At 36.5% G+C, this 25309-nt stretch overlaps 1 pseudogene; it reads right to left on the minus strand.

Moving 5' to 3' along the window:
- Positions 1-24248: 24248 nt before the first annotated feature.
- Positions 24249-24850, minus strand: LOC124095694 (small ribosomal subunit protein eS25-like; annotated as a pseudogene).
- Between the last annotated feature and the right edge of the window lie 459 nt (positions 24851-25309).

Below are 25309 nucleotides of genomic sequence, written 5' to 3' on the forward strand. Positions count from 1 at the left end.
GGAACTTTCACTAATTCCATTCATTAACAAATATTTGCTGAGTGCCTTCTACGTGTGCTAAAGGCAGGGATATTACAGAACATGAGAGCGGGGGCGAGGGAGAGAAACAGGGATGGGGAAGGCCATAGCATTAAGACTGAAAGGACAGATGGGATTAACCAAGCAGGGACATATAGGCCAAGTCAAGAAGTTTAGAGTTTGCCCTAAGTGCTTTAATTTAACTTATTTATTTCCTGGTATTAGGGATTGAACCCAGGTCCTCTCTACCACTGAACTATATTCCTCCATCACCAATCTTTTTTTTTTTTTTTTTTTTTTGAGACAGGGTTTCACTAAATTGCCCAGGCTGTCCTTGAATTTGGAATCCTCCTGCCTCAGCCTCCTGAAAAGCTGGGATTACAGGCATGTGCCACCATGCTTGCTGGTGCTTTGTCTTTTTAAGTTGTCAATGTCTGGTTACATTCCTAGGAGTTTTCTACAAAATAACTGTCAGATATTATATGTGTTATGGCAATGAAAATTTGAGAACTGATACTATGAGATCATTAATTGCTTTTTTCCTAAGTCTGTATTTAAGTTCCTGAAAATTAAATGATTTGGGTTCATGGTTGAAATTACCTATCCAGGGAAGTGTGCAGTAATGAGGACAGGAATACCATCATTTAATCTAATTGGTCCTCACCATAAAGTAACACACTGACAACTCAGTTGACAAGCAGACCTCAGGTGAGTTCCTCCAGGGAGAACCTGGTTTGCTCCTGAGCAAGCTGACAAGGGATTCTCAGGACAGGCAATGCTGTGGGTCAGAACCACATGACCACAGACAGTGGTCTGCTTACCTCCTGATTCTCCCTTGCTTCTCTCCATGACACCTTTCAACAGACAATGATTGGGAACCCTGAGCATTCTTTTACATGAAAGATTTGTCCCTTTGTTTAAATCAAGTATTTGCATTACATGCAAAGGTAATTGTATTTCACATGTAAGGCCCTGCTGGCTCAACCTTATGGACTGCAAAGTCCTTCACATTGTCATGACTGCACAGCGAGTCTGAACATCAGTTAATATTCCTGCTATCATATCTTCCCTTCTCCTTATTCTTTCCAAAGTCATGAGGTTTTAACTTGGAAACAGAGCTTTCAACCAGCACCTTCTCTGAGTTCTCTGCAAGAGACAAGAATATATACAATATCAGGCATGCCATCATGGGAGTCATCCCCTGTTGAGTGCAGCTGGCAGGTGATATGTTTCATGATGGTAGGTTGCACCTAATGACAGTGTTTAGATACACAAATGTGTGCGTTACTTCTTTTCTTTTTCTGTTGTGTCTATTTTTTTCTGTCTATTAAGGATATATGGGTTTACATCTAATTTGCTTCTGCCCTATTAATCTCCCATTATCTTTATGCAAATGCCAATGCTTAATTATTGTTCAACTGGATGATTCTTCAGGGAGATGAACTACACAAAACTTGTGCTGCAGCCAGTATTATTCACTGTTCCCTGGATACTTGCCCCTCTGCTTCTCTTCAGGCCATTTCACTGTATGCCACACTTGACTACACAGCCATGTGGACCTGTGACCCTGAGAAGCCCAGCTTTAGCCAGCCTCCTCCAGAAAATCTTTCTTGTATTTCCAGCTCAAATAATACTCTCATTTCTCCACCTACAACAAAACATCTCTAAATAAATTTTTGTTTTTTTCTCTGTTGTGTCTAAATCTCACATGTTCTTTAAGACATAACTCCTATGTCACCTCTTCAATGAATCCTTTCCTAATTCCCCAGCATTACCAGGTCTCCACTGGACCTCCAAAAGCATGCTATGAACATTTCAATATCTTTCTAAATAGGTTAAAATCCCTCAAGGGAATACATGTTTTATTCTTTGCATTATCTCCAACTATCCAAATCACTTGCTAAAATAATGTGAGAGCACCATTGTGCATGCTTGTAATCCCAACGGCTCAGAATCGCAAGTTCAAAGTCAACCTCCCCCAAAGCGAGGTGCTAAGCAACTAACTCAGTGAGACCCTGCCTCTAAATAAAATACAAAATAGGGCTGGGGATGTGGCTTAGTGATGGAGTGGCCCTGAGTTTAATCCCCAGTACCCCCCAAATAATAATAATAATAATAATAATAATAATAATAATAATAATGTGAGAGATCTTGACATGCTTGTTATTCTGTGGTAATTATTGTACCAAGATATACCTATAAGAAGGTTCATTTCAGTTCTACTTGCAATGTCAAAAATTAGAAAAAACTAAATGTCTGCTTTAGTCCATGTGTCCTGACATAAAAAGTACCATAGACTAGGTAATTTATGAATAATAGAAATGAATTTCTCATAGTTCTAAAATCTAGGAGGTCCTAGACTAGGACATCAGCATATTTGGAATCTGCTTCCACAGTGGGCCTTGCCACTGTGTCCTCTGGAATGGACAAACACTGAGTCCTCATGGCAGGAGGAATGACGGCCTCATAGTTCTCTATAGCTCCTTTAGAAAACACAACACGAATCCATGAAAGAGGGAGAGATCTCAAGACTTGGATTGTGTCCTCAAAGTCTCCACCTCTTAACACTACCACAATGGGATTAAATGAATTTTGGAAGGAACATAAACATTTTAACCATAGCAATGTCCATTAGTAGAGAAAAGTTTAAATCAACCACCGTTCACCCCACTTTGGAACATATTGAAGTCAGCATAATAGAAACAAAAGAAGAAGTAAATAGATCCACATGACAATGAAAATATGTTCAAGATACATTCCTAAATTTAAAAATCTGGTCATAGAACAATTCATTCAGTGTAATTTAGTGATGTAAAATCATATTTTATTCTATGTGTACATATGTGGATGTCTTACATAAGAAAATGGGTGAATGGATTCATAGAAAACTGTTCACAGTGGTTACCTTTGGAGAAAGAGACAGATTGAACATTTTATTCAACAAAAATTAAGAGGCTATTTCTGTTTCAAGGACTGGACTAAAACCAATATTATAGAAGCTGTTCAAATTTGCATGAAAAAAGCAGTTATTAAAAGCTGTTCAATTGCATGAAAAGCACTTATTAAAACAGAAACACTTCCCTCAATAAAGTGGAGAAAATATTTTAAAATGACCAAGTTTCTACAAAATTTGAAGTTTCACACAATATATGTTGAGACTGATTTTAATCCCTTCTTATACAGATTTTCTTTTAATTCCTACAAAATATAATGTTAATTTTTTTAGCAATTAGATTTTAGTTATCATGTTAGAACTTTAAAGTTGTTTTTCCCCAAGAATAAGATTTCAAAATAGTGTTGATGAGCAATATGCCCTGGGCCTTGGTGATATCATCTTAAAAAAAAAAAAAAAAGAGGTTAATGACAGTGGTGGGCTGTTGGGAGGATCAAACGAGATCAGTCAGAAAGACTGTGTGGGCTGTGACCCAACAGGAAATCAGTAAAATGGGGGATGCTGCCAATTTACACTGATCAAGTACCTGATCTGCACAAGGAGATCCCCTTACTCCAGTTGCATGAGTCTGTAACATCTGGACAGAATAGTTCAGCTCTTTTCAAAGAACGCTTTCAAGTTTTAGGTGGAACATATTACTCTCAATGGATTCTGAGAGACAAATGCAAAAGGAATTTTGTATGAGAAAACATCTAAATAATTCAGTGGTTCAGGAATGCTAAACCACCATTCATTTTGCTCTTTGTGTTTCTGAATCTCCAAGACTCACCTGTCAGCTTGGAACAACCTTTCAAGAGAAAGATTAATCAAATTTAACTTTCCTGTGTGTAACAGGCTAGAGGCAAATGCTACATATATTCACAAGATTTGTTTCAGCATTGGTAGCAATTCTGTTCTGTACAATAGCATTGGATTTTTTAAAATAAATAGATCATGGGTGGAAATTGAGATTTCTTATTATTCTAAAATGAAACATCCTAAAAAAAATCTTCATGACAATCCAATGCTTAAAATAAATTCAAATAATGACTATATCACTTTTCAGAAAGGTTATAAGAAGAAAGCTTCCATAAATTGCTCCTGATATGATCAAACTCAGCTTTAAAGTAACACCAAGCAACTACAATGCTTTGGTATTTATGCCAGGGGAGAAAAATGGATGTAAGGTTGAGATCTGGTTTCATGAAAGAACATGTTTGCAAAAAGAAGAAACCCTAATAAAATATAGTTAACAAAAATGGTCAGATAGAGGGTTTGGGGTTTTTTTTAAGGGTTAAATGTAGACCACTTGCACAATGCCAGGGTTGCTGGAATTCAAAGGGAACATATGATAGAGTTTTTGCCCTCTGAAAGATGGCAGTCTAAGCAAAAAGACAGATTGCACTCCTATGAAATACAGAATTACACAACTTAGAAGTAAGCACTGAAATGTGTGAGGCATGCAGTCAATCCTATGGAGAAACAGGAATTGGGCAAGACCAGAGTTATAGGAGCTTTTAAACAACAGATATTTTCATTAAATAATTTTATTTTTAATATTAAAAATTTTCATATTAAAATATTTAAAGCAATTAATACTACTTATTAATTATTACCAATTTTCTAGCAAGTAATTTGAGTATCCTGAGCTTCCACTAATGCAGAGGTTCCCACACTTTTGAAATGTTGAACCTCCTCCTTCCGAGATGATACAATATAAATATCTTCCATTTGTTTAATTTACTATGTTAGAGATACAAAATTGCTTTATTTCTTTGAATATAGTTTGAATATAAAGCAATATTAGCCATAGTTTACTAATTTTTAACAAGGCAGAAAAATATCTAACCTGGTTACCATTATCTGAAGACCTATTCAGGTCCTTTTTCTCAGCTGATTCAGGGAATGTACCTCTTTTTGCTAAGTTATAATTATTTTATTATAGAAAGAGTAGAGGCTTTGGTAGTTTGAAAAAATTCATCCTTGAAGCTGTCTAACCTCTGTGACATTGAGCAAATGACTTAACTTCTTTGATCCTCAGTTTCCTTATCTACAAAATGAGATTAATTACTCCAACCTTGCAAGACTGTTCTGAGGGTCAGATGGGGCATATGAGAAGCACCTTACAGAAATGGAGACATAGATCAAGGAAGAAAGAATATAACTCACTAGCTAGCATATGAATTTTATATCAGTACTGATCCTACTAGCAAAATCTTCACCAGCCAAGCTACACAGAGTTTGTCAAGATTCACAGTACCATGTCAAGAATTTTCAAATCCAGCTGGGTGTAATCTCAGTTACTCGAGAGGCTGAGGCAGGATGATTGCAAGTTCAAGGCCAGCCCTAGCAACTAAGTGAAAGCCTATCTCAAAATAAAATTTAAAAAGTGCTAGGTATATACTTCAGTGGCAGAGCACTTCCCTAGCATGCACAAGACTCTGGGGGAAAAAAATTCTCAAATCCCAAAAGCTCAGAGATCTGTAAGGTTGTTGTTCTTTTTGTTTCCCTTCTTTGGTGGTAAAATTTAACCTGAACTAATGTGTGTTATTTGTTACCTTCATTTATCCTGTTTAGCATGAATGCTCACAGGCTTTTCTGCAGAAATACTGGAGTACTTGATTATGGGACTTTGCTGTAGAGCCAATTGACAGTGACCCTAGTACATGTTATATGCACCATAGTCTTCCTTAAAGTTTTCAATATAAGCAATGCATTTGTTCTAGGGATTTTGGATAAAGGATTATAAAATCCTCATATTTTCCATTGATTTTGTCTTACATTACTATAATTTAGATGTTTTGCATTCACCTTCTGTGTTTTTCTTTCTTACAATTTTTAAACCATTTTTTGAGGTATGATTAACATACAAAAGAAAATGTACACCTTTAATGGACACGACTTGATGAGTTTGGAGATTAGTATACACCCATGAGGCTGTCACCACAATCTGTGCCACAAACAGAACCATCACTTCCCAAAGCTTCCTTCAATGTTATGTATGTGTGTGTGTGTGTGATGATTTATGATAAGAAAACTTAACACAGGATCTACTCTCCTCACAAACTTTTAAGTATACAATAAAGTGTTATTAACCATAGACACTATGCTGTACTGCAGATCTCTAGGAGTTGTTCTTCTTGCACAACTAAAACTTTGAGTCCTTGGACTAAAGAAACCCCAAGTCCTGCTTCTCTCAGCCTCTGACAACCACTGTTCTCCTCTTTGCCTCCATGAGTTTAAATATTTTTTATTCTTTAAATAAGTGGTATCATATAGTATTTGCCCTCCAGTGTTTGGTTTATGCCACTTAGCATAATGCCCTCAAGTGCCAGTATTTCAGAAAACCAGTGAGGGGCAATGGGGGATGAAGAAGAGACAGACACATAAAGAAAAGCTGGAAGCAGGTGGGCAGACAAGCTCTGATGAAGCTTGTCTGACACAGAGGTAGTTCAGCATGTTTATTATATAGGTTTTTTTTTCATCAAAATGTTATTTGTGAGAAAGTTTCAGAAAAGCAGACAGATTTGAAGTTCACAGTGAGACATCAAGGTCATCTTGTTATGCCCAGAATTCTCAATTCCTGGGAGTTGGTTACTGAGCTCAAGGTTCTGACTGATACGGCTGCACACCTTTGCACATGGCCTCCTCTGGCCAGATGTCACTGGGCCATCTTGACCTGCACCTTCATACAGGCAGTTCCCAGCACAAACACAGCCATGAGGGAATCAGAAACCATGGCTCAAGTCACTGCTCTCCACACTCTAGGTTGATTCCAGGTTCATCCATGTAGTCACAAATGGAAGAATTTTCTTCTTATTAAAAATCAGAGTAATTGTGTGTGTGTGTGTGTGTGTGTTGTCATCATTATTCAACTGTTCATGAACATTGCTTCAGTGTCTTGGTAATTGTGAATAATGCTGCAAAAAACAAAGGAACATAGATACCTTTCAAGACCCTGATTTCAATTTCTTCAAATGTGTATCTACAAGTGAGACTGCTGAGTCGTATGGTAGTTTTAGTCTTGATTTTTCTAGAAACTTCCATATTGTTTTCCATAATGGCTGCACCTTATTTATATCCCTACCAACAGCATACAAAAGTTCCCTTTTCACCACATCCTAACCAACACTGGTTATCTTTTGCATTTGATTTTTTAAAATTTCTTTCAACTTTTATTATATATGATAGCACAATGCATTACAATTCATATTATACATATAAAGTACAATTTTTCATATCTCTGATTGTACACAAAGTGTAGTCACACCATCTGTGTCTTCATACATGTACTTAGGGTAATGATGTCCATCTCATTCCACCATCTTTCCTACCCCCATGCCGGCTCCCTTCCTCTCCCTCCCCTTTGCCCTATGTAGAGTTCATCTAATCCTCCCATGTACCCACCTCCTGCCAACCACATAATAAATCAGCATCCTTAATTCAGAGAAAACATTTGGCATTTAAATTTTTGGGATTGGCTAACTTCACTTAGCATTATATTCTCCAATTCCATCCATTTACCTGCAAATGCAATGATTTTATTCTCTTTTAATGCTGAATAATATTCCATTGTGTATATACCACATTTTCTTTATCCATTCATCTATTGAAGAGCATCTAGGTTGGTTCCACATTTTAGCTATTGTGTATTGTGCTGCTATAAACATTGATGTGGCTGTGTCCTGTAGTATGCTGTTTTTAAGTCCTTTGGATACAGAATGAGGAGTCAAATTGTGCTTTCGTCCTGAGTTTTCCAAGGATTCTCCATATTGCTTTCCATATTGGCTGCATCAATTTACAGTCCCATCAGCAATGTATGAGTGTGACTTTTTCCCCACATTCTCACCAACATTTATTGTTGTTTGTTGCCGAAGTCTGGCTGGGCAAATAACCGGGAGGTGACAAGCAACTTGTGAAGGTTGAAACAGTGGGAGCCGCTTTATTACGGGACAGCAGAGGTATATATACCTAACTGATTATACACAGCTTGTTTCAATTAACATCATCTAGTTACAGCAATCAGCCAATAAGGAATCTCCATCATCTTAATGGCTCAGTGGTGTTAGCTCACAAACCACTCCTCCTGGCAAACTGCCAGGTGCCATCTTGACTTGGTTGTGGCCCTCAACAGTTTGTATTCTTAATAGCTGCCATTCTGACTGAAGTGAGATGAAATCTTAAAGAAGCTTTGAATAACATGTCTCTAATTGCTAAGGGATGTTGAAAATTAAATTTTTACCATATGCACATCAGATAGGGCACTAATCTCTGGGATACATAAAGAACTAAAAAATCTTAACACCAAAAAAAAAAAAAAAGCAATCAATAAATGGGTCAAGGAACTGAACACTTCTCAGAAGATATACAATCAATCAACAAATATATGAAAAAATGTTCAACATCTCTAGCAATTAGAGAAATGCAAATCAAAACTACTCTATGATTTTCTTTTTGATAGCCATTATAACAGATATTAGGTGATATTGCATTGTGGTTTTAATTTGAATTTCCCTGACAATTGGGGACAATCAGCATAATTTTCTATGCCTGTTGCCCATTTGTTTATCTTCTTTGGAGAAATTCTATTCAGGCCATTCACCATTTTTTAAATTGAATTTTTTGTTTTTTTTTTTTAATTTTTATTTTATTTTTATTTTTAGCTATTGAGCTATTTGACTTCTGTATTTTAGTTCTTAACCCTCTATCAGGTATATTATTGCAAATATTTTCTACAATTCTGTAGGTTGCCTTTTCATTTTGTTTATTGTTCCCTTTGCTATGAAGAAGCTTTACAGTTTAGCATACTCCTGCTTGTCTTTTTATTAGTTTTTCTTGTCTGTGCTTTTGGTATCATACCCAAGAAATCATTGACAAAACTTATATCATGGAGCTTTCCCTCTATGTTTTCATCTAGTAGTTTCATCTAGTAGTTTTAGTTTCAGGTATGACTTTTTAGTTTTTAATTTATTTTGAGTTTTGTGTATATTGTCAAATAAAGATCAATTTTCCAGGAACTGTGGTACATATACATACCTGTAATCCCAGCAGCTCAGGAGGCTAAGGCAGTGTCGCGACCCCTTGCCCGCAAGGAAGACGCAACTCAGGAATCTTCTTTCAGCAGTTTACTCAGGCCCTTGATATTTCTTCTTCTCTCCTCGGATGCCCCTCCCAGCCTTAATAAAGCATCTCAAGCCCCAATGCGAAGCTGCCACGTGGAGCTTTCTCATAGGGTGGTGAAAAACCATGCGCCAACTCTCCCAAATAAGGAGTTGTTTGTCACAGACCACAGCGGAGCCAGCGCCATCTTGTAATGGCGACCATAGTCTGCAGAAACGGCAGAAGCGGCTCACCACAAGGCAGGAAGATTGCAAGTTCAAAGCCAGCCTCAGCAACTTCTGAGGCCCTAGGCAATTTAGTAGGACCCTGTCTCAAAATTAAAAAAAAATAAAAATAAAAGGGCTGGCTTATGGCTCAGTGGTTAAGCACCCATGGATTCAATCCCCAGTATCAAAAAAAAAAAAGAGAGAATAAATAAGGATAAATTTTATTCTTTTGCATGGGGATATCCAGTTTTCCCAATACCAGTTGTGATAATCTTTTTACCCTTGTGATTTAACTCTTGTAATCAGTTGACTGTATATACAAACCTGGGTTTATTTCTGTGCTCTCAATTCTGTTTCATTGGTCTGTCTGTCTGTCTTTATGCCCATACCATTATTGTAGATTTAGGATACATGTTGAAATCAGGAAGTGTAATGCCTCCAGCTTCTCTCTTCTTACTCAAAATTACTTTGAGTAAGAAAATTAGCTATTGAGGAATTTTTGTGGTTCTAAATGAATTTTGAGATTTTTTTTTCCCCATTTCTTTGAAAAATGTCATTGAGCTTTTGATAGATGTTGCGTTGACTCAGGAAACTGCTTTGGGTAGTTATGGACATTTTAACAATATTAATTCTTCCAATTCACACAAGTCTTCTACTTCTTTGGTTAAGTTTATTGTTATTTTATTAATTTTGTGGTTATTTTATCTGGTACTATTTTCTTGAATTCTATAAGTACCCAGTCATATTTAGATTACAAACAGATAATACCACTAACAAAACAGATATTACCACTACAAAAAATGTACATCCTATAACAGCATTTTTCTATACATTCCAAAGACATATATCTATTTCATTTTCACATTTTAAGCCAATCCTGAGCCTAGAAAAAATCAAGTATAAGCCTACTTGAATTTCCATGTTCATTCCAACTTAAAATTTTAGGCTTCTCCTGAATGCAGCACATAATCAGAATCCTTTAGGCTTTTGTTGTTGTTGTTGCTGCTGCTTTTAAGGTAATAAATATACCAGAAGTAAGAGAGTACTTGCATCCAATCAATTTTTCATGACCAGCAAGTTGCTTGAAGCAAGATTGATGAGTCAACTGCCAAAAGCAAAAGTAAAAAAAAAAAAAAAAAAAAAAAAACACTTTCCCTGCTGGTGAAATAAGCTAGTCCTCAGCTGGGGGTAAATCCCTAACTGCCAAAAGCTTCTCTGGGAGTCCTTAAAGGATTTAGTATCTCTCAGTGATACTATAAGCAAGACAGTAGAGAGAACAAGCAAGGATGTGCACATCTTTCGGCAAGTGCTAATCCATTTTCAGCTATGGTGTTCAAACCCTTTGTTTAGAACAATTCACAACACATTTTATTAGTATTTCATAAAAGAGACTCTGAAGTAATTGGAGTTAAATAGCAAAGTCGCTAATTATTTTGGACATTAAGCAGGTATTTTTTCCCCCTCAGAAACTGGAACTCTAGGAATATTCTTAAGATATTTAAATTGTCTAAAATAGAGTGGGTAGTAGGGAGTGCTGAATATTAGAAAGAAAACTAGAGTCTGCACTAGTTGGGTCTTTTCAAAGATCATCTATACTAACCAAAAAGAAAGTGCCAATCAATAAAATAGTCATTATTCTGCCACTTTTAGATTATAGCCACATAAAAACAAATAAATTGACTCAAATATTTTGTCTTCATGACACCTCACATCTGCCTGTTTAAAAGTGCCGGGGTTTGCCCAGCACCACAAAATTAATTGATTAATTGAAAGTGACTGGGCAATTGAGTGTGCATTTCACTTTTTATCCAAATAATGGAATGCTTCCATGCCTTAGGTTTATCTTATTTATCAGGTTGTCATGGCCACCTACCTGGGAATAAAAACAAAACAAAACATAAAAGAAAGTTCTTCACAAAATGGTGCTGTCATTACCTGCCTGAGACCACTGCCCAGCCTTGCTCCATCTGTACATCAGGCATTGTACAGCATTGTTGAGGACAGACCGGAGCTGGGTCTTAGCTTACCAACAAAGAAAGCACCTCTTGATCTGAGCCATCAAATCATAAATCTAGTTACATAAAAAATGTCATCTTCAGTGATGCTGGTCCAAAATAAGCCTAGACCTATAAAATTCTTGTTACAACAATTTCAATTTCCAGAGAAAAATAATTCAGAAGGCAAGCAATATTCTTTCTACAGATTCAAAATAATTTTGAGAATTTTACCACCCTACAATTATAAGGTAAAACAAACAAACAAACAAATGAAAAAACCATTTTTCAAATTCTTAAGGCAGTGAGACACTAATTGTTCACTTGCGGAAAACTAGAAGTCCTTTTTAAAAGAGCAGTGCATCAATTCTGAACTTGAAACAGCTTTTGGCACCCCGGGTGATTCATTATTCTTAACCCCTGTCACAGCACTTGCCCACTGGGCCTCAGATTAAATCTCAGAACTCAGGCAGCAGCACTAACTTCTGAGGAGAAAATGTCACTAGAATGCTGTTTCATATCAGTGACAGTGGCTTCTTCAGAAAATTAAGCTTCATTCCATGTCAGCAAGCACAGTGACCATTGACCCACCTCTGAGTTAGTTCAGCTAGCTCCCTAACAAGCAGAGAGCTTCATTCCAAAATCAAGTGCAACTGCAAAACAAGCTGAGAAACAGGACTCAGGCAGAGCACATTATAACCACCCTCACGGTTATTATACTTCAAAGCTATCATGCTTCTGAAGATCTGGAGAATATGGACATAATTTATCTACATGCCAATGGTGATTACTACTTAGTCATTCATTTGTGAAAGGTTCTCCCCTCCTTTGTACATTTAATTTTTTTTTTTAAATCTCCTCTCAATAGGTTTGCGTTACTTGAGTATTCAGGGGAAAAAATATAAGCCCTATTTTCAATCTGCAAATATATTCTCTCTTTAAATTTTAAAAACACATACCTGTGACATTTGCACAGTAGTGGCAGAAAATAGATATGTTTTGAACAACTATAGATAGTTGAATTTAAAAATAATTTGAAGAATATATGCTTATTATACATGATGAACTATTCATTATAGAAGGTGACCGACCGTAGGCCTGGGAAAACATAGAAAAGCATAAGAATAAAGCCTGGAAAAGTCAGTGGTCCATGATTGTACTCATTTGTATATCCAGACTGTGGGCCATCCTGTGAGTGATGACATCATGGAAAGATTTGTGAGGCAGATGGAAAAATAAAAAGCATAGAGACCATTTCCTTTGTAACGCCTTGGCTACTTGTGATTTAAGATCCCACCAAGACTTCATGGGAGGGAGGAGAGGAAGTTAAGAATAACAATAAAGTTTTCTGTTTTTTTTTTTTGGGGGGGGGGGGTTCCTGTAACCCCCTTTCTGGAGGGAGTAATTAAAAGCCATGTGTACACCCTCCAGTAGGTCAATGAAGTATGCGACTTCTATGTGTGATTTTGCTTTGAACATGACAGATTTGATTTTATAATAAGCTCCCTCAAAACTGTTTAAAAAGGCCAAATGTGTATATATCTTAATTAACCTTACTTGGACAAATGGCAAAAAAAAAGAAAGAAAGAAAGAAAAGAAAATACTAATGGGAAAATATTTTCACAAGAGACTAGAAATTACACTGCTTTAAGTTAGCAAGACTCATAGGAAAGGGTTTAGATGAAAGGCAAACGTTTCCTAAAAACCTGTTTCATACTTGAGACTCCTTAGATTTCTTAGCTTAGGACCCAGTCCCTGTGTGTCTGCACCCAGCATGTGCAGGTCCCCACACACTCCAGCAACCGTGAACGATTATCCTCACACTGATATTTTGCCTCTTGTGCCCACACAGACAGCAAGGGATTCAGAGAGGAATAAAATAATTTGTTAACAGAAGGCAGAATGTAACCATGCCTGGGAGGGAATGCAGCTCACTCAGGGACCATAAGGGTGGGAAGGATCAATTTTGACAGATCAGGCAAAGCCCTAAGGAAAGTGTGAAGTTCTAATCCAGTTCTGGTGGATGGTTCCCAGGATGCCAGGATGGCAGTGTTCAACTGCAATGCCTTATTTCAGTCTCTGATTAGGTGTAATCCTAATTTTGTTCCAACTGTTATACTCAATTACCTACAAAGTGGGACTTCAGTCAATCTCAATGAAAAGAGTCCTAATTAATGGTTTAAAGAACACCTTTCTGGCCAGCATTGTGGCACATCCCAGCAATTTGGGAGGCAGAATGAAAAGGATCACAAGGTCAAGGCCAGCCTGGGCAACTTAGCAAGGCCCCAAGCAACTTAATGAGACCCCCGTCTCAAAAAAGAAAAAAGGGCTGGGGATATAGCTCAGTGGTAAAGTGTCCCTGAATTCAATCCCCAGTATGGGTCAGGGAGGAGGAGAAAACAACTTTCTGTCATCTTTTTAAGATATCTGAATCAAAGGAAAACTTCCCATCATGTGGAAATATCCCTAGTCACCGAGCCTATCTGAGACTCACATCTATATTCAGGTTCAAAGCAAGGAGAATTGGAGGGCATCTTAAACAAAATAGGCTTTCTAGTAATACAAAATGCCAATTTTGTAATATTTGTGCTTTTTGACAAACCATAATAACCAACAACTACTCTGCAGATATATTGTAAATTGGTACTTGGTAGCCTCCGTTTAATTTTTCTTATTTGTTGTCTTCAGTTATACTTGACAGTAGAATCTATTTTGACATATTTATAAAAACATGGAATAAATCTTATTCAAATTAGGATCCCAGTCTTGTGCATAGAAATGATGTTGAGACTCACTGTGGTGTGTTCCTACATGTACACAGGAAAGTTGTGTCAGATTTATTCCACAGTCTTTCCTAACAGCCTTGATTTTAAAGCCTCTTTTACTCAAGTAATATTCTCAGTGAAACAGTGTTTTGTTCATAAAGACTTTTGTTTGTGTGCAAACACAAAAACAAACACCCTTGTCTATGAGACGGAGATATTAAGAAACAGGTGCATGATCTTTCTTGGAACCCCCAAATGCTGAATATATTGAACAAATTAAAAAAAAAGGTCAAGAAAGGGAGAAAAGAGAAAGGAAAGAAGGAAAAAATAGAAGGAAGGAAGGAAAAGAGAAAGGGGAGAGAGGGAAAAAAGAAGAAAAGAAGGAAGGATGGCAGGCAGGCAGGCAAAAAAAAGCAAACAAGGAAACTAATATGAAATTACAAACAAGTTTCATGCAGGTTCGCTGAAGCCTGCAAGCATGAGGCTAACCTGAATGTATGTTTTCTAGTCAGACATTTTGTTCCCCCAAATACCTCAGTTAATTGTACAGACTTATAAATAATTAAATTTACTTCAATAAACCAATGTATTTTGTTAAATTTTACTTGATTTATAAATATGCAATGTCTATTTATTAATATTGCATTTTTAATTTATTCCTCTGAGCCTAATATACTCACTCCAAAAAATTCTTGTTGTTCAAGAGTACACTTTTTACAGGCTGGAATTGTGGCTCAGCAGTAGAGCGCTCGCCTAGCACGGGCATGACCTGGGTTCAATTCTCAGCACAAAAATAAAGGCATTGTGTTTTGTCCATCTACAAAATTCTCTCTCTCTCTTTAAAAAAAAAAAGAGTACACTTTTTTACAAAAATGTCTTAAAATATATTGTTGTTTTAAATAACATTACAAATTAGAACTCTGAAGAACACTGGGTCTCAGATTCCTTAGTACTGTAATTACTAGTTTAACATATAATTTCATCATGTCTTCTTGGTATAGATAATTAAGGTTTCTATGCTAACATATAGTAACATTCCCTTATCTCTAGAGTGCAATTATGTTCTAAATGATAGTAATAAATCCTTAATATAACCAAACACTGATAACCAAACAAAAGCTTGCTTTGAATAGCTTAATATGTTAAAAATCACAAAATTGCATCTTTCAGTACTGCTTTGGTTAAATTATAATTGTATTTCTTGCTTTTTATAAACAGCATTAAGTACACAGTGACTACATTGTTGTTCATTCTAATTAAGTGTTTGTCTGATGCAAGTGTTCTTTCTGATGTAGCAGTTTTATTCCTCCTATTCAGCATAGCACTTATACCTGATCTCTTTGTCTGATGTAATAAGGCATACATTGTTCCACAGAGATTAAATAAGCAAAGAAGATTTCATCTAAAAAAGCTGGTGTGAAACCTTATCATATGAACAATCCATATGCCTAAAGAAGACAATTTGCATAGTAGGCACAGGGCTTATTTGTCCACATTTCCCTTCTGTATTCATTATCAGAGGTACCTGATGGGCAGGCATGCCTGGCTTCCAGGCAATGCTAGAAACAGTGTTTTTGTTTTCGTTGTTGTTGCTTTTGGAGGGTGGGGGGGATTGAACTCAGGGTCATGCGACCACTGAACCACATCCCCAGCCCTATTTTGTATTTTATTTAGAGACAGGTCTCACTGAGTTGCTAGTGCCTTGCTTTTGCTGAGATTGACTTTGAACTCTCCACCCTCCTGCCTCAGGCTCCCTAGCTGCTGGGATTGTTTTTAACACCAAAGTAACTTTTATATCACTTTTGAAAGCCTGAAAATAAAATGCCTGTTAAAACAGAACTCATAAAATGACCATTATCTATAAATACAACAAAAAAGAAAAAATGAAATGCACATGCACTAGAGGTAACAGGATGAGTGTGGTTTTGTTTGCTTTGTGGCATGGTCTAGCAATTCCTCCTTCCTAGAGCCCTATAAATCTCTTCTGGGAGGGGCCTCAAGGGTTCCATTTTGGTTGATCTCCTGCTCTATCACTGATCTGCTTCTATCTTCCAGGCACAGGAGCTGGTATTCATGTTGTACCAGTCACTTTGGAGTTATCATTGACCACAATTAATTGGGAAGCTGTCTCAGTTTACTTCGAGTTGCTCAAGTTGTGGTTTTGACCAAAATCAGAGCCACCCGGTGTATGTAGGTCTTTGCTGAGCAGTGTCTGTGCTAGTGCTCCAGAGGCAGTGCTCCAGTTCTGCAATTTTCACTGGTTGTGAAATATTTATAAATATTGTAAGCATTTCTGTCTTCAGGGAGAAGAAATGCAAAGACTCACCTTATGACTGAGCATCCTTACCCTCAACCATTCTACGCTCCCTGCCCCTGTCCATGTGGTCGAGACTGTCAGGGCTAACATTTTGTTTCTTGAGCTAGATGCCTGTTATAAAGGTGTATTCTGTTTGCGAAAATCATTAAGCTGGATACTCATGATTGTTGAATGTTTTAAAGCGTATTTTTAATAAAAAGCTGAAAAAAAAATCTTGTGCTCTGACAGGATTTTTCTGGATACCAGCTTCATACATATAAAGCAGAGAACTATAGTTTCTAGGACATTCACACATTACTTTCCCTAGATATTTACAGACATAAGTGAGACACATTTTCAGCTTTAAAAATATAGAGGTTATTTCCCTCAAATATGCCATAAATTATCTTATCCAGAGTACATGAGTAATATTAATAACATATTTGTATAAGACATTGAAAAACACAAAGTGTCTTCCCTAAGGGTTCCCTGCTGTCAATCAATTCCATGCCTCCTTGAATGACTTGTATTCATTTTAGCTAGTCTCAGAAATGGAAAGGGGCCTCAGAGTGTTATATAACAGCTTGACTAATGGCCACCATGCACAATGAAGTAAATGTCCTGTTGCCTAGTGACTATTATTCAAGGCAATCAGAGTAAACAGCAAATACCATAGAAATTTTTGAACAGCTGCTTGTTGACCCAGATACAATATTTGTATGGTTTATGAGTTTGTCAGATATAATAGGGCCCTATCATATTCTACAGAATAGAAATAGCTCCTTAATTATTCATCACTATTCCTAGAAACAATTTTTTTATTCTTAATTAGAAAAACCTTTGAAAAGGAGTAATAAGTTCCCAATGGGAAATTAAAAAGTCCCTCAAGTTTTGTTTTTAACTCACATATAATGAAAATCTTTTCTGCAGAGGTGCATTTGAACTACTACTAACTACTGGATTCTGTAATATTCTTTTATATTTCCTACAGTACTTACATATGATATTTATTTAGTTGTTGGAACTATCATAAGTCAGGGTACAAGAAAATTCACTTGAGTCTCTGCAGGTGATTAGACTGGGACACAGTAGCCTAGAAAGTTCCCCCTCCATACTCCCCAAGGCTCAGCCAAGGTTTACTGCCCTGGGAGAGCTGCCCTGACAATACTGGCCATGGTTCCATGTGCCCCTCACCATGGCACCTTGTTGTTGGTTGTTGAATTAATGCACAGTTCTGTTATCATTGTTAACACATCGGGTTTCAAGAATTGGTTTATATCCCATTGCCACAGTGATTACAAGCTACTTGTCAGAGGGACATGGCCCATTCATCTTTGAAGGAGCCTGATTAGAATAGGTAAGTGCTAAACAGATTTGGAAGGAATAAAATAATGCCTTCCTTTCTGCTTTAACACAATCCAATAGCTTTACTTAATGTTTCTTGAAAACTGTTATGGATTAAATGTTATTTTAAATTATTTAATTTATTTAAATTATTTAATTTATTTAAATTATGTTGCAGCCCTAACCCTCAATGTGATGATATTGGAGGTGGTACCTTGGGAGGTGACTAGCTTTAGATGAGGTCATGAGGATGAAGGTCATGTGATGAGATTATTGTGCTTATAAGAAGAGGAAAGGACCCCTCTCCACCATGTGATGATATAGTGAGAAGGCAACCATCTTCCAGTCAAGTAGAGAATCCTATGCTGCTAGGTTCTAGCAGGGTAGCAGAAAGCAACCATGCTTCTACACTGGTCTTGGTCGTCTAGTCTCCAGAACTGTGGGAAACATACCAGAACTTGATGTTTAAGCCACCCAGGCTGTGGTATTGTTATGGCAGCCCAGGCTAAGACAAAATTCAGGTGCTTATCTAAAACTTTGATATTGTGTTCTTTTAAAGAAATGGGAAAAAGATGAATAATTCAACAAATTGTATACCACAATTGGCTAGGAATTTGAAGGAAAAACATAAATCTTTTACTCCTTGTGCTACATAAATTCTGGATGGGACAAGTATTTAAATGTTAGAAGGAAGGAAGGAAAGATGGAGGGAGGGAGAGAGGTGGGAAAGTTGGCCACTGGAGACTGAAAGTCAATAGTGGTCAAAGTGTTTATACTTCTGGAATGTGGGGAAAGACTTTTTAGGTAGGATACAAACCCCAGAAACCATAAAAGAAGATCTTCTCATGTAAAAACTTTTTAAAAAATGAATTCCAAGAATAGCCATACACAAAGTCTCTTAAAAACAACAATATAACAAGAAAATGGCAATAATTATGATGAAGGCCTAATTTCTAAAATAAAGGGAGGTCTCACAAATCAATTAGAAAATGACCGAAAACAGGGCTGGGAATGTAGCTCAGAGGGTAGAGCACCTACCTGCTACCGTGGATTTGATTTCTGGTACCGCCACCACCACCAGCAGCCCCAGAAAAAAGAAAAAAGAAAATGACCAAAAATAAAATAGAAAAATTAACAAAGGGTATAAAAATGTATTTTACATGGAAAAAAAATACATGGGGTCAGTAAATACATGGAAAGATGTTTAATGTCACTGAAAACTAAAAATGCAAATTAAAATCACAATATACTATATTCATCTATCAGTTGGCAAAGATTGTTAGGGCTTCCTTATTTGTTAGGAAATGGGAAAGCATCCCTTCCATTAAATTTTCAGAGTACAAATTAAGGGTAGGAGCCATCTGTCAATATCTTTCAAACTTTTGATGTACTTTGACACTGCAATTCCACTTCTAGGAATTTTTATTTAATTTATTCACACACATAAATGCATGCATATTAATAGAAGACAGGCTGCCAAATCAAATTATACAAGTATACAAATGTGTTTGTTCTAATACAAATGGAAATTTACTACAGTTTCCTCTGACTAAGGGCATTTGAAAAAATGGTGTGAAATTTTACATTTTTGTAAATTTTGCTACCATTTAGCTTTTTTAGAAATGCATGAATTTCTACTACTTTTATAATTTCAAAAAAAATAATCAAAAGTCTAGGAAATGTTGCCAGTTTACAAATCTGTAGAAATTAACATGATGCAATCTATGTCATCTAAAAGCAAAACATTAAAAAAGAATAATCCAAAATAAAAGAATTTCAGCAAAAACAAAGAGCTTTAAATTAAAGTATTGCTGCAGCAACAAATAACATGTGTCAGGCAGTTGACAAGCCCCATCTATAATGGAGACACAGAAGCCTGGAAGCCTGGGTCACACCTGCCACTCAACCCCCTATCAGTAACAGAAAGGCTGGTGGTTAGGGGGAGCAGATGACAGAGTGGGCACATCAATAGAGTAGGAAAGAGAAGCATTTCCTAAAGGCTGAGGCAGGGAAGAGAAAGATTTCAAAAAGGAAACAAAACAAAAACAAAAAAAAAAAAACCAAACATCATTTCTGACCAGCTTAAATGAGATCAAGAACAGTCTATGACCTTCAGTAAAGACTTTTTTTTAGAAATAGATTCTATGCCCCAGAAAATCATCACAGCAAACCTTATGTGTTTCTTTATTTTAAACTTAGCCTCCATAAATAAGCAACAGATGTATTTACACTTGTATTGTCTGCAAGTAGATGATGATGGAGTTGGGATGCTGAATTAGAACAAATATCCCAAATGGAATTTTTCAGGCCAGCGGTGGTGGAACTGTAGCATTTCCTAAGCTTACACGTATTGTATCTTCACTTTGGGCCATTTTCCCACAAGGAAAGATTGTTTATTTCAGAGGGAAGAAAATTATTTGAAACCATAATGTGTCCTATGGGAAAAAAGAGTTGTACGTCAGGCGTAGGTTGATCTCCACTTCTCTCAAATGAAAGCGCCCTCTAAATATCGATTTTCTGAAAAAAATAAAAAAATAAAAATTTTTCTCCATGTGGCCCCCTTCCTGAGAGATGAGAAATGTGAAAAATTACAGCTGTCTTGTCTTTGTGGACAACTAGAAATTGCTGGTACTGATTGAAGTGAACCATACTCAAGGTCAGAATGAGTCCTTCTTGGTTGGAGGTGAACATAATCAAATGCATGGTGATTCTTAAAGTTACCTGACGTTTTGATTCTTACTCCTTTTTTCTCTTTCTTCCTTTCAGGCCTCTCCATATCCACCTGCCGGTCCTTTTCTCTGTATATTACATCATACACATTAAAGATACATTTGCATATATAATAATAGTAAAAATATCTGTTGGGATTTTATTACAGTTTTTCACTATCAATGGTAAGTTATCTAGCAATTAATGTCTTTCTAATAATTGTTAAAGTGATTCAACTTCTAGGTAGGAAAACCATATAAATCAGCTAGTGGATTTAGTGGATTTTAGTATCTATAGAGGGACTCAGACCTAAAGCAGCACTGATTTCCGTGGCCATGTAATTCAGTAAGGCTTAATTCTCAGCTGCTCTTCATTGAGCAACAAGCAGCAATATTTCCAAAATGTGAAAGAAAGGGCCTTGACGTGCTTTGGATACATGTGATATGGCAATGACTATTCCTGACTTCATTGCTTCTTTGTTACATATGGCACAGAGTTGAAAATCAAAAATTTTAAATGCTCACTATCAAACATCATTCAAACATGAGGTACAGTAATATTGTTGAGTCACATCCAGTGATGCTCTATCTTATCTCAGCAGATTTTTAAATGATTTTCTGAACTGTGCATGATGGCACACCCTTGTAGTCCCAGCTACTTAGGAGGCTGAGGCAGGAGGATAGCTTGAATGCAAGAGTTAGAGGCCATCCTGGGCCACACAACAAGACCCTGAATTTAAAATGAAATAGGAAGAAAATCTTTGCCAACTACATTTCTGACAGAGTACTAATATCCACTATATAAAAAGAACTCAAGAAACTTAACACCAAAGAAACAAATAACCCAATTAATAAATGGTTAAATGAACTAAACAGACTTTTCTCAAAAAAAGAAATGCAAATGGCCAACAAACATATGAAAAGATGTTCAAGATCCTTAGCAATCAGTGAAATGCAAATAAAAACCACATTGAAATTTCATCTTACTCCAGTTAGAATGGCAATCATCAAGAAAATAAATAATTTAAAAATGTTGAAGAGGATGTGGGGAGAAAGGAAATCAGTATTCCTCAAAAGACTAGGAATGGAGCCACCATATGACCCAGTTATACTACTCCTTGATATTTATCCAAAAGACCCAAAATCCATATACTATAGGGATACCTACTTTCCAGTGTTTATAGTGGCACAACTGATAATAGCCAAGTTATGTAGCCAGCCTAGGTACCTGTCAGATGAAGGGATATAGAAAATGTAGTACAAATCCTCAATGGAGTTCTATTCAACCATTAAGAAAAATGAAATTATGTCATTTATGAGTAAACTAATGGAACAGGAGAATATCGTGCCAAATGAAATAAGCCAAACTCATAAAGTCAAGGGTCAAATGCTTTCTTGCATATGTGGAAGCTAGAGAGAAATAGGAATAAAAGGGGATCTAAAACAGTACAATAAAGGAACAGGATCAAGTGTAAAGGAGAAAGAGGAGGAACTGAAGAATGAAATCAACCAAGTTTTGCTATGGGCATATGTGACTACATCACAATGAATCCTACTTTTCTGTGTAATTATAAGGCATCAAATAAAAATAAATGGAAGGAAAAATAGTATAATATAAAAGAAAATTTAAAAATCTACTAACCTAAGAAAGCTGTTGATTTGCCTTCTTTGATTTACAACAAACCTCCTTTGCTTCATGTTTAAACTCATTTTCTTCTCACTGTTCCTTTATTCATTATCAGTAAGGACTTCCATACTGGCTTTTCTACTGAGACAAGTGCTTTAAAATTACAAAATAATTTCTTTCAAGGAGGTGGTTAACTCCAGAGATTTAACTGTAAAACTGTGGTGGGCTGGTCACCCCAGGCCTGCTGAGGATTAGAGATTTTAGGTAATCAGAGAATATGGCCTTCTGCTTTCTATTTGCCATTCAATGCCTTGAAACTACTGCTCTTGTGGCTGATCACCTAAAATGTATTTAGGAGCAGGCAGTTTATGAAAAAAGTTAATAAACAACTGTTATTTATTGTCAAATAATAAAGTTATTCCTTCAATCAAAATAATGGTGTATGTAAGTATATAAGTACAAGTAAATATGCATGTATTTATAGCAAAAATTTGGAAGGACATACATTTTTAAAAACTGGTATCTTTGGTTAGTTCTTTTGAGCTAGTTTCTAGTTTTATGCAGACTAGTTTTACTTGCATAGTAATAACAAAAAAAAACAATTTAACTTCTGAAGATCTTTTAAAACATCTTTGTGTTGATTGTAGATGCTTTTTAATTTTTATATCTGATATATTCAATCACTGAGTGGTGACATCACATTTTACAAAACATAATACTGAACTTTATGAAAAGAAACTTTTAATTTTAATTTTTCTCCAATTATCTTTTAATAAGAATTTGATAATATGTGTGGATATAGGAAGATATGTGAAGTTGGACAGCTATGGACTACTTAAAGATGGAAGTAATGGAAGTTAAAAGATAAGTCATTAGGAAAAATACAAAGGACTTTACGATTTTGTAATTATTTAAGTTGTAATGGTAGAAGGGACTAAGCAAATCATCATGTGCAAATGGCACAAACAAAACCAGAAGTTCTTCCTTTAAAAGGAAAGAAGAAACAACTTTGGAAATAAAGTTGAAATAATAAGTTATAAATATACTACACTTTTTTCTCTTGATTACATTAGTTGGGTTATTGATCTTACATAGGATATTAGTCAGGATTCATCTAGAGCCAATAGGAGAGATAATATATGTCTCCTGTTGGAGATATAGATGATTCTAAAAAGGTTATTTATTTGCTTAGTTTACACCATGAGAAGCTAGATAGTCCTACAATGGCCATCTGCAGGCTGGAGAGTGGGAGGAACCAGTAGCTGCTCTGTCCCAGAAGCTGGGAACCACAGGGATCAATGATGCCTCCCCAGTCCAGGACCTGGAAATTCTGTGGAGAGTCACTGGGCAGAGTCCATTTTGGATGAGTGAAGAAGCTGGAGCCTGAAGTCATCAGATGATCACAACAGCAATCAAGAACCCTCTCAAGATGAATGTAGCTTGTGTCTGCTGCTGCTTCCTTGTTCTTCCAACCTATTGGACTGTGCTGTCCACACTTAGCATGGGTCTCCACCTCAGTTCCCTGTCCCACATGCCAATCATTCCTAGAAACACCCACATGGAGACACCAAAAGACTCAATCTTGAGCATCTTCTTAACCCAATCAAGTAGATAATTCAGATTAATCATCACACCTAGGAAAAGAGAGTTCAATAAATTTGTGAATCTTAATTTACCATCCACTGAAATTAAGGTTCCTTCCACAGGGAGACAAGCACACCTCTGTGCTATAGGCTCCCTGAATTAGACTAGTAATCTTGTAAATGGCATGACATGGGTGAGCAAGAGGAGAAAGAGAAGCCGGCCTGTAACTACAGTGATCTCCAAGTGCAGAGCAAACGAGATAAAGAAACCAGCTGTGTGAAGTCACTTCTAAATTAGTGATACCTTTTCCACAGAAGTTACCACTAATAACTGCTTCCACTGAAAATTGGGATTTATTAAGAACCCAGCACCTCATGCATTTTGCTCTGTATGGACTATGTTTCCAAGAAACACATTGACAAAATCAATTTGGCACCCCCAAAATTGCATCTCTCCATAAACTTGCTCGGTATGATGATAGTTAAAGGAATCAACAGAAAACACCAGAGCACGTCCCAGTAGCTGAAACATGGTGAAAAATGAAATCAGAACTTTGTTCTATATGCTTGGTTTTTCTCAGATAACTTTTCATTGTGAAATAAAATCCCTACAGCAAAAGATGCACAACAAAGGTACGCCCAGTACTTTGAATTATCACAAAGCAAACACCTTGATAATGTATTTTTTACTTAATAAAGTTATAGTTTTCCAAATGTAATTGGTAAGACCTGTTGATGCATCTTCACCAGCAGCTGGGGCATCTCCACCCTTTGTGTTTCTGGGGTAAATAATTTGAGCTCTGTGCTTTGAAACCAGTTTGATGAATCCTTTAGTTCCTGAAGGACTATCTTGGCTAGGGAGTTTTGAATCTCAGTCTCTCAGAAACCAGGGGTTATAAACTTATAGTGGGGAACTTCCCTACAGCTTGTCATAAGTTAACGTTGTCAAACAAGCTAGATTGTTAAACTTGTCTGAACTTTGCCTTTGGACCACTTCTTTTTTGCCTTGTCCCTAGATTTCTTAACTGGGTCTTTATCTTTTGTGGTCAACTTTCCAGCCTCTACTTGTCATCCTTGGGTTGCATCACAAAATTCAGAGAGCAGGTGTTGCCACCACAGCCTGAGATTTCAGGAAAAATAATAATAATCTTTCAAAGCAATAGAATAGCATCTGACATTATACACCCATAGATGATTCCTCCCAATTACTGCCTTTCTTTTCCTCCCACTCAAAGATAACTACTATCTTGACATTTAAGTTAATCACTTGCTACCTTTCAAAAATATGATTTTAATATATGTAAACACCATAGTTTTGCCCAATTCTGAATTTGAGATAAATATAGTTGAAGTCATGTAGTATGATTCCTTGTGTGTCTGGTTGCTTTGGTTCCATGTTCTGTTTATAATACCCATGTAATTGCATGTAGCTGTAGATAGTCTTTTTGGTTTTATAGTTTCATAGGGTTTTGTTATGTTTATACTACAACTTTATTTCTCCATTCAGCTATGGGTGAACTTTACAAGCCACATTATTGGGAACATTGTTGTAGGTATGCCTTGCTATACAGAAGGACTCATTTCTAGAAGTGGAATTGTTGGTCACAGGGACACACATCTGCAGTCATAATTAATCATGCCAAACCGACTTCCCTTTGAAGTGTTTGTTCAGTTTCTATCCCTGGGAGCAATGCACGGGAGTCCCCATGGCTCACA

Source organism: Marmota monax, unplaced genomic scaffold (assembly GCF_021218885.2).
Source record: "Marmota monax isolate L192 unplaced genomic scaffold, Marmota_monax_Labrador192_F-V1.1 WCK01_AAM20220418_F8-fsc00030, whole genome shotgun sequence".
NCBI classification, from domain to species: Eukaryota; Metazoa; Chordata; class Mammalia; order Rodentia; family Sciuridae; genus Marmota; species Marmota monax.